Source organism: Urocitellus parryii, chromosome 3, assembly GCF_045843805.1.
Source record: "Urocitellus parryii isolate mUroPar1 chromosome 3, mUroPar1.hap1, whole genome shotgun sequence".
Lineage (NCBI taxonomy): Eukaryota > Metazoa > Chordata > Mammalia > Rodentia > Sciuridae > Urocitellus > Urocitellus parryii.
Window position 1 is genome coordinate 117,387,371 of NC_135533.1, and position 8,853 is coordinate 117,396,223.

Genomic DNA, 8,853 nt, shown 5'->3' on the forward strand with positions numbered 1-8,853 from the left:
ATCTGCTCTTTGTTTTTTTTAATATTTATTTATTTACTTTTAGGTAGACACAATATCTTCATTTTATGTGGTGCTGAGGATCAAACCCGGTGCCTCACGCATGCTAGGTGAGTGCTCTACCTCTGAGCCACAACCACAGCCCCTAATCTGCTCTTTGGTATAGATATTTATAGAAGACTCTCTTTTTCTGATTAAAAGGTTTCCTCCTGCTCCTATAATGCATAATGTTTCTTTCTTTCTTTATCCATGTTATATCTTTCTTTCTTTTTATAAGGTTTCTATCATGAGTGTTTATCAAATGTATTTTTGGCATCAATTAAGCATATTTTTATTATTTTTTCTTTTAATTCTGCTAATGTGGTAAAAGCTTTATTGAGATACCATTCACATACCATACAGTTCAACCATGTTAAGTGTAAATTCAATAGTTTTTCATTTATACAAAGATATATGCAATAGCAACACCGTCTTAGACATTTTTATCACCCCCAAAATAAAACCTGTATGTATATATTTCATATTGGAGATTGAACCAGGGGTACTTTACTAGAAAGCTACATTCCCAGACATTTTTATTTTTATTTATTTGTTTGTTTATTTTTTTGTGGTACTAAGATTGAACCCAGGGGCACTCTACCACTGAGCCATATCCCCAGCTCTTTTTATTCCCTTCTCCCAATCCCTAAGAAATTACTTATCTACTTTCTGTCCCTATGGATTTCCCTATTCTAAATTTTCTTTTGTTAATATTTTTAGTTGTAGATGGACACAATACTTTTAATTCGTTTATTTAGTTTTTTTGTGTGTGGTGCTGGGGATCTAACCCAGTGCTTCATATGTGCTAGGCAAATGCTCTACCACTGAGCCACAACCCTAGCCCCTAAATTTTCATATGAATGAAATCACATAATATGTGGGTTCTTGTAATTGGCTTTTTACTTAGTGAAATGTTTTCAGGGTTTATCTATGTTATATTATATATCAATACTTCATTCCTTTTTATAGTCAAATAATTTTCAATGATATGGACATTTTGTTTGTTCATTCATCAGTTGATGGTTTGGGCTTGTTTCCATCTTTTAACAATTATGAGTATAGCTGCTGTAAACATTCATATACAAGTTCTTTATGAACATGTATTTTCATTTCTAGGAATGGAATTGCTGGATTGTATAAGGATGACTGTACATTTAATTGTTTGAGGAACTGCCAGATTGTTTTTCAAAGTGGTAACATCATTTTACATTCCTACCAGCCACACAAAAATTTTCCATTTTTACCATGTCCTTATCAACATTTGCTATTTTTTAAATTTTTTTTAGTTGTTGATGGACCTTTTTATTTATTTATATGCAGTGCTGAGAATTGAACCCAGTGCCTCACACATGGTAGGCAAGTGCTCTACCACTGATCTGTGACTCCAGACCAACATTTGTTATTTTCTGGGTTTTAAAAAAGTTAATATTCGGGGCTGGCAATGTGGCTCAAGCGGTATCGCGCTCGCCTGGCATGCGTGCGGCCCGGGTTCGATCCTCAGCACCACATACAAACAAAGATGTTGTGTCCGCCGAAAACTAAAAAATAAATATTAAAAAAAAAATTTTTAAAAAAAGTTAATATTCAGCTGGGAGTGGTGGTGCATGCCTATAATCCCAGTGGCTTAGGACCCTGAAGCAGGAGTATTGTGAGTTCAAAGCCAGCCTCATCAATTTAGCAAGGCCCTAAGCAACTTAATGAGACCTTGCTTCAAGATAAAAAAGTTATATATAAAGGGCTGGGGATGTGACTCACCAGTTAAGTGTCCCTGGATACAATCCATGGTACCAAAAAAAAAAAAAAGTAATATCCAGCTGGGTATGGTTGCCACGGTTGACACATATCTGTAACCCCAAACCCAAACCCAAGCCACCTGGGTAGGTTAGACAGGAGGATTGAAAGTTCAAGGTTAGCCTTGGCAATTTAAGGAGACCCTTTCTCAAAATAACAAAAAGAGCTAAAGGTATAGGTCATTGATAAAGTGCCCTTGAGTTCAATTCCAAGTATCAAAAAAAAGAGTAATATTTATTCTTATGAATGTGAAGTGGTATTGTTTTAGTCAGCTTTTTAGCCACTGTGACTAAAGGACACAGTGCTGTAAACTGTAGAGGAGGAAGAGTTTATTTGAGGGCTCACAGTTTCAGAGGTCTGTCCGTAGAAGGCCAGCTCCATTCTTCAGGGCTTGAGGTGAGGCAGAACATCATGATGGTGAAGCAGGCCAAGGGAGACCTCCATTCAGAAGAACCTTACCATGATTAAGCAGAAACCCCCATCATATTTGTGTTATGTGGGGCTGGGGTTGTGGCTCAGAAGTAGAGCGCTTACCTACCATGCGTGAGACACCAGGTTCAATCCTCAGCAACACATAAAAATAAAGATATTTAAAAAAACTGTGTCATGTAAGTTCTTCTTAGGCTGTAAGAAAGCTTTTTATCAGCAAAAACTTCTACAGAAGGACATGGTAGTTGGTAGTTTTTGTAAATGCCAGGTTTGCAGGGGAAAAAAAAAAACAACTCTGTCTAATCTGAATAGTACCTGTCATGTAAACCTTCCTCCTACTAGATATAAAGTTCAAAGAATTTCCAAATTCTTCCTCCAGAGAATGTTTTAGGCAAAAGCCCTCTCTGGACTGAAATCAGTCAATAGACCTGTTTCCTGAAAATTCCTCAGGTGTCCAGCCTCTTCTGTCCTACTTCAGCAGAAGAGTGTGGCAGAGGGAAACAGCTCACATGATGATCAGAAAGCAGAGAAAAAAAGTCTCCACTTGCCAGATACAAATATGTACCCCAAAGCCACACCTCCAATTCCTACCTCCTCCAACCACATCCTACCACTTCAATTACCACTGAGTTAATCCTTATTAGGGGATTAATCACTGATTGGATTAAGAGTCTCACAACCCAATCATTTCTCTTTTGAACCTTCTTGCGTTGTCTCATATGTGAACTTTTGGGGGGTACCTCACATCTAAACCATAACAGGTATCTGTGATTTCTGTTTGCATTTTTTGATGACTAATAATGTTGAGCATCTTTTCATGTGCTTCTTGGTCATTTGCATGTCTTCCTCAAAGAAATATCTATCCTAAAGTCCTTTGCCCATTTTTGAATCGGGTTATTTGTTTTTTTTCTGTTGAGTTTTCCCTTTTAAGATGAAAATTTGCAAACATTTTCTTCTGTGATGTGTCTTTTCATCTTCATGATGGTGTCCTTTGAAGCACCAAAGTGTTTAATTTTGATGAAGTTCAGTGGATCTAATTTTTCTTGTGTTGCTTGTGCTTTTGATGTCATATCTAAGAATCATTTACCAAAGCCATGAAGATTTACATCTATGTTTTCTTCTAAAAGTTTTATAGTTTTAGTTCTTATATGCGAGTCTTGGATCCATTCTGACTTGTGTATATGGTGTGAGGTGAGGATCCAGTTTTTTTTTTTTTTTTTGGCCTGTGGCTATCTAGTGTCCACTGCTCGATTTTTATTTGTTAAATCAATCGTTCACTGTTCATCATACATATTACTAGATTCAATTTGCTAATCTTTTTTTAAAGAGACAGTGAGAGAGGAGAGAGAGAGAGAGAGAGAGAATTTTTAATATTTATTTTTTAGTTCTCGGTGGACATAACATCTTTGTTGGTATGTGGTACTGAGGATCGAACCCGGGCCGCACGCATGCCAGGCGAGCGTGCTACCGCTTGAGCCACATCCCCAGCCCCCAATTTGCTAATTTTTATTCAGAATTTTTGCATCTACTTTGTGAGATTGTATTATTGTTTGTTGTTGTTTTGTCATGCCCTTATCTGGTTCTTGTCATCATAAATGAATTGGATCTAGGCCCAGGACACACACCTGTAATCCCAGTGACTCAGGAGTCTGAAGCAGGAAGATCACAAGTTTAAGTCCAGCCTCAGCAACTTAGTGAGGACCTAAGCAAGACCCTGCCTCAAAATAAAAAGGACTGGCTGGGCACAGTGGCACACGCCTGTAATCCCAGTAGCTGGGAGGCTGAGGCAGGAGGATCCTTAGGTTAAAGCCAGCCTCAGCGACTTAACAAGGCTCTATGCAACTTAACGAGACTCTGTCTCTAAATAAATATAAAAAAAAAGGGCTAGGGATGTGCCTCAGTGTTAAGTGTCTCTGAGTTCAATCCCTGGTACCAAAAATACATAAGTAAATAAAAATAAAAAGTGCTGGGGAAGGGATATAGATCAGTGATTCAATATCCAGTACTGTTAAAAAAAAGTTTTTTTATAGGAATTTGTCTATTTTATCAAAAATTTCAACTGGCACAAACTTGTTCATAATATTCTCTCTCTTTTTTATTTAAGATGGCATGATATTTAGTAATGTATTCGTATTCTTATTCAACACTGGTGAATTTTTTGTAGTCTTTCCCCCATTCATTCTTCATAGTGGTTTATTAATTTTGTTATTTTAAGGGATGCATTTTAACTTCAAATACTTTATCTATTGCATTTTTAAAAAATTCATTAATATCACCTGGAATCCCAGCTATTTGGGAGGCTGAACAGAAAAATGGAAAGTTTGAGGCCAGCTTGAGCAATTTAGAGAGAACTTGTTTCGAAATAAAATAAAAAAAGGGCTGGGCACACAGTAGTAGAGTACCCCTGAGCTCAATCCCCATACCATATAAAAAACAATCAATTAATAAATAAAAGTAATTCCCTAAAGACCTAAAAAGAGCATGCTACAGGGACACTGCTACATCGATGTTCATAGCAGCACAATTCACAATAGCAAGACTGTGGAACCAACCTAGATGCCCTTCAATAGATGAATGGATAAAAAAATGTGGCATTTATACACAATGGAGTATTACTCTGAATTAAAAAATGACAAAATCATAGAATTTGGAGGGAAATGGATGGCATTAGAGCAGATTATGCTAAGTGAAGCCAGCCAATCCCTAAAAAAAAAAATGCCAAATGTCTTCTTTGATATAATGAGAGCAACTAAGAACAGAGCAGGGAGGAAGAGCAGGAAGAAAAGATTAACATTAAACAGAGACATGAGGTAGGAGGGAAAGGGAGAGAAAAGGGAAATTGCATGGAAATGGAAGGAGACTCTCAGGGTTATACAAAATTACATACAAGAGGAAGTGAGGGGAAAGGGAAAAATAATACAAGGGGGAGAAATGAATTACAGTAGAGGGGGTAGAGAGAGAAGAGGGGAGGGGAGGGGAGGGGAGGGGGGATAGTAGAGGATAGGAAAGGCAGCAGAATACAACAGACACTAGTATGGCAATATGTAAATCAATGGAAGTGTAACTGATGTGATTCTGCAATCTGTATACGGGGTAAAAATGGGAGTTCATAACCCACTTGAATCAAAGTGTGAAATATGATATGTCAAGAACTATGTAATGTTTTGAACAACCAACAATAATAAATAAATAAATAAATAAATAAAAGTAAAAGGATTAAAATGTTTTATATATGTTTTATATATATGCAAACACATATGTATCATGTATATGTATGTATGCATAAATATATATGCATGTATGCAGTATATATATTCTAACCTTCTTAAAAGAATACACACACATATGTCTCTATTTATTCAAGAGTGTATATGTATATGTTGGGTTTGTGTGTTCATGTCTTTAAGGCCCCCCTCCAGCTATACAATTTGGTGATTTTAAGGAAATATATGCCTGATTTGAGGATCTTTTTAAAAAATATTTATTTATTTATTTATTTTAGTTCTCGGCAGACACAACATCTTTGTTTGTATGTGGTGCTGAGGATCGAACCCAGGCCGCAAGCATGCCAGGCAAGCGCGCTACCGCTTGAGCCACATCCCCAGCCCTGATTTGAGGATCTTGTTCCATCAAATTGTCAAACAATAAATTCTAGATTGTATCCACTTAATGGTCAGAAGGGAGAGGGACTAAGAGAAAGAGCAGAGGGAAGGGAAGAAGTAAAGAAAAAGTAAATGTAGTGATAGAAACAATCATGCCCATAGTAAGCTGCGTTTACATTCACCAAGTACATTCACTGGACCTCACTTCTAGCTCCCAGCCTCATAGAGAAGGTTATGCAAATTTTCTCAAAGCTGCAGACCTAAATGCGACGCATGATCTGTGAGCAGATAAACCTGTAGTCAGTAGGTCAGAGTTCATCCCAGCATCTTTTTTTTCCTATCTGCATCTTTAAATATTTTTACATTAACATTCTTTTAATTGATAAATCAAAACATGAAAATTGTACATATTTATGGGGTATCATGTGATATTTTGGTACATATATATATATATCATGTAGTGTTTAAATCATGTTAAATATAATTATTTCCTTACACATTTGTCATTTCTTTTTTTAAGTTTAATTGTAAATAGGTATAATATCCTTATTTATTTTTATGTGGTGATAAGGATCAAATCCAGTGCCTCACACATGCTAGGCAAGCACTCTACCACTGAGCTGCCACACAGCCCCCATTTATCATTTCTTCATGGTAAAAACATTTAGCTTTCTGAAATACATAGTACATTATCATTATATATTATTACCCTATTATAGTGCAACCACATACCAGAACTTCTTAGTACTATCTAACTATAATCTAGTTCCCATTGATCAACTTCTCCCCCAATCTCCTTAGCTCTGGTAACCACCATTCTACTCTCAACTTCTACCAGATCAACTATTTTATATTCTGCATATGTGTGAGATCATGGATACTTGCATTTTGTGTACAGCTTATTTCACTTAATGATCCCCAGTTTCACCCATGTTATGGCAAATGGCAAATGACAGGATTTCATTCTGTTCAGGGGGAGTTCTATGGATCAAACCCAGGGCCTTGTGCCTGCTAAGCCCTGCTGTACACTGAATTACATCTCCATCCTCAGCATTATTTCATTTTTTTTTGTGGTGTTAAGGATTGAACAACAACAACAAAAATTGCTAGCAAGCACTCTGCCAACTAAGCTATATCTCCAGCCATTTATTCCTTCTTATGGCTGAATAGTATTCCAGGATCTTAATTGGCCATCTCCATTCACTCAGGAAAAGCTGTCTTTATGGCACAGGAACAGAGGAGCAGCTGATAAACCATAGTAGTAGATTTATCAGAAATACATATGTACACTTTGCATGATACAGCCAAAGTGAAAAAATTACACCAAAGGCAACTCCTGGAGGACTACTAGACAACGAGAACCAAATTTGAGTCCTTCCACTGACATCAGTAACACCTCCAAGCATCACGAACTGTGCTGGTTACTGTCATGTGATTGGATGGAAGAAAGCCTATTTTTCCAAGCTTATAGGAAAAGAAATGGCTAACTGAATTATTATAGCTGTTGTTTTGATACTGGGGGTTGAACGTGAAAGGGATGCTTTACCACTGAGCTACATTCCCCAGCCTTTTATTTTTTTAGAAATGGTTGCTGTCTCACTAAGTTGCTGAGGGCCTTGCTAAATATCTGATGGATCTTAAACTTGCAGTCCTTCTGTCTTGGCCTCCCAAGTAGTAGTTGGAATTACAGGTGTAAACCACTGTGCCCAGCTGAGTGTTCATGTTTATGTCCAAGTGGGCAAGGAACTCAATGCCTTTTTTTTTTTTTTAAGTGGTGGTCATCAAACCCAGGGCATGTTAGGCAAGTGTTGAGCCACAACCCTAGCCCCCAGTGCGTTTCTTTCAGGGAGGCTGTCGGTGTATGAGTGAAGTGAGCAGAAAAATCATCAATAGCAGGCATACCTTTCTGACAAAGTTGTTAATATACTTCATACACCCTTAATTGAAAATTTAATATGATAGATTATTTTACATGATCCCAAAGAGCTATGAATGAAACATCAAAATCAAATAATTTCTCTACATGGAAAATGTATCCTCCTTAAAGGAATGTGATATCTTAAATGAAATTTAGAAACAATAATCATCACAGTCTAAACACTATCTCTGGCTCTAATAAGAAGTTCAGACAGACTGGATAAGGTGGTACATGCCTATACTCTCACCTACTTGGGAGGTTGAGCCCAGAGGATCACAAGTTTGAGGCCAGCCTGGGCAATTTAGTGAGACCTTATCTCAAAATAAAAAAGTAAAAAGATTTGGGATTGTAGCTCAGTGGTAAAGCACTCAAGGGCTCAATCCTCGGTACTGCACCAAATTTTAAAATGCAGATAACCTGAAGTTGCTGCTGATTATTCAAACTCTGCAAAAGTTCTGCTTTGTCTAAATGGAAAAACCTGGAGGAACATTGTTATGATTCTCACCCCTCTGAGCCTCCAGTCTCAAGAATGTAAAGTCCAGGTAAACAGGATTCCCTATGTGTTACTCAGCTTTGTGTCATCATGACAAAATACCTGAGGATAATCAGCTACAATGAAAGGTTTATTTTGGCTGTGTTTTGGAGGTTTCAGTCCATGGCTGGTTGACCTGTTTTTGAGCCTGGGGAGACAGCACATCATGGCAGGAGTGCATAGCAGAAGAGGCTTATTCAACTCATGGTGGCCAGGAAGCAAAAAGTGAGGAAGAGGGCTGGGTGTAGTGGCACATACCTCTAATCCCAGCAGTTTGGGAGCCTGAGACAGCAGGATTGCAACTTCAAAGCCAGCTTCAGCAACTGTGAGGAGCTAAGCAACCCAGTGAGACCCTGTCTGTAATAAAATACAAAATAGGGCTAGGGATGTGGCTCAGTGGTTGAGTGCCCCTGAGTTCAATTCCTGGTAGAGAGAGAGAGAGAGAGAGAGAGAGAAGTGAGGAAGAGGAAAGGTTGGGAAGGGCCCCAATATCCACTTCAAGGGCCTTCCCAGCCATTGAACTAACTTCCTTCTACTAGTCCCCA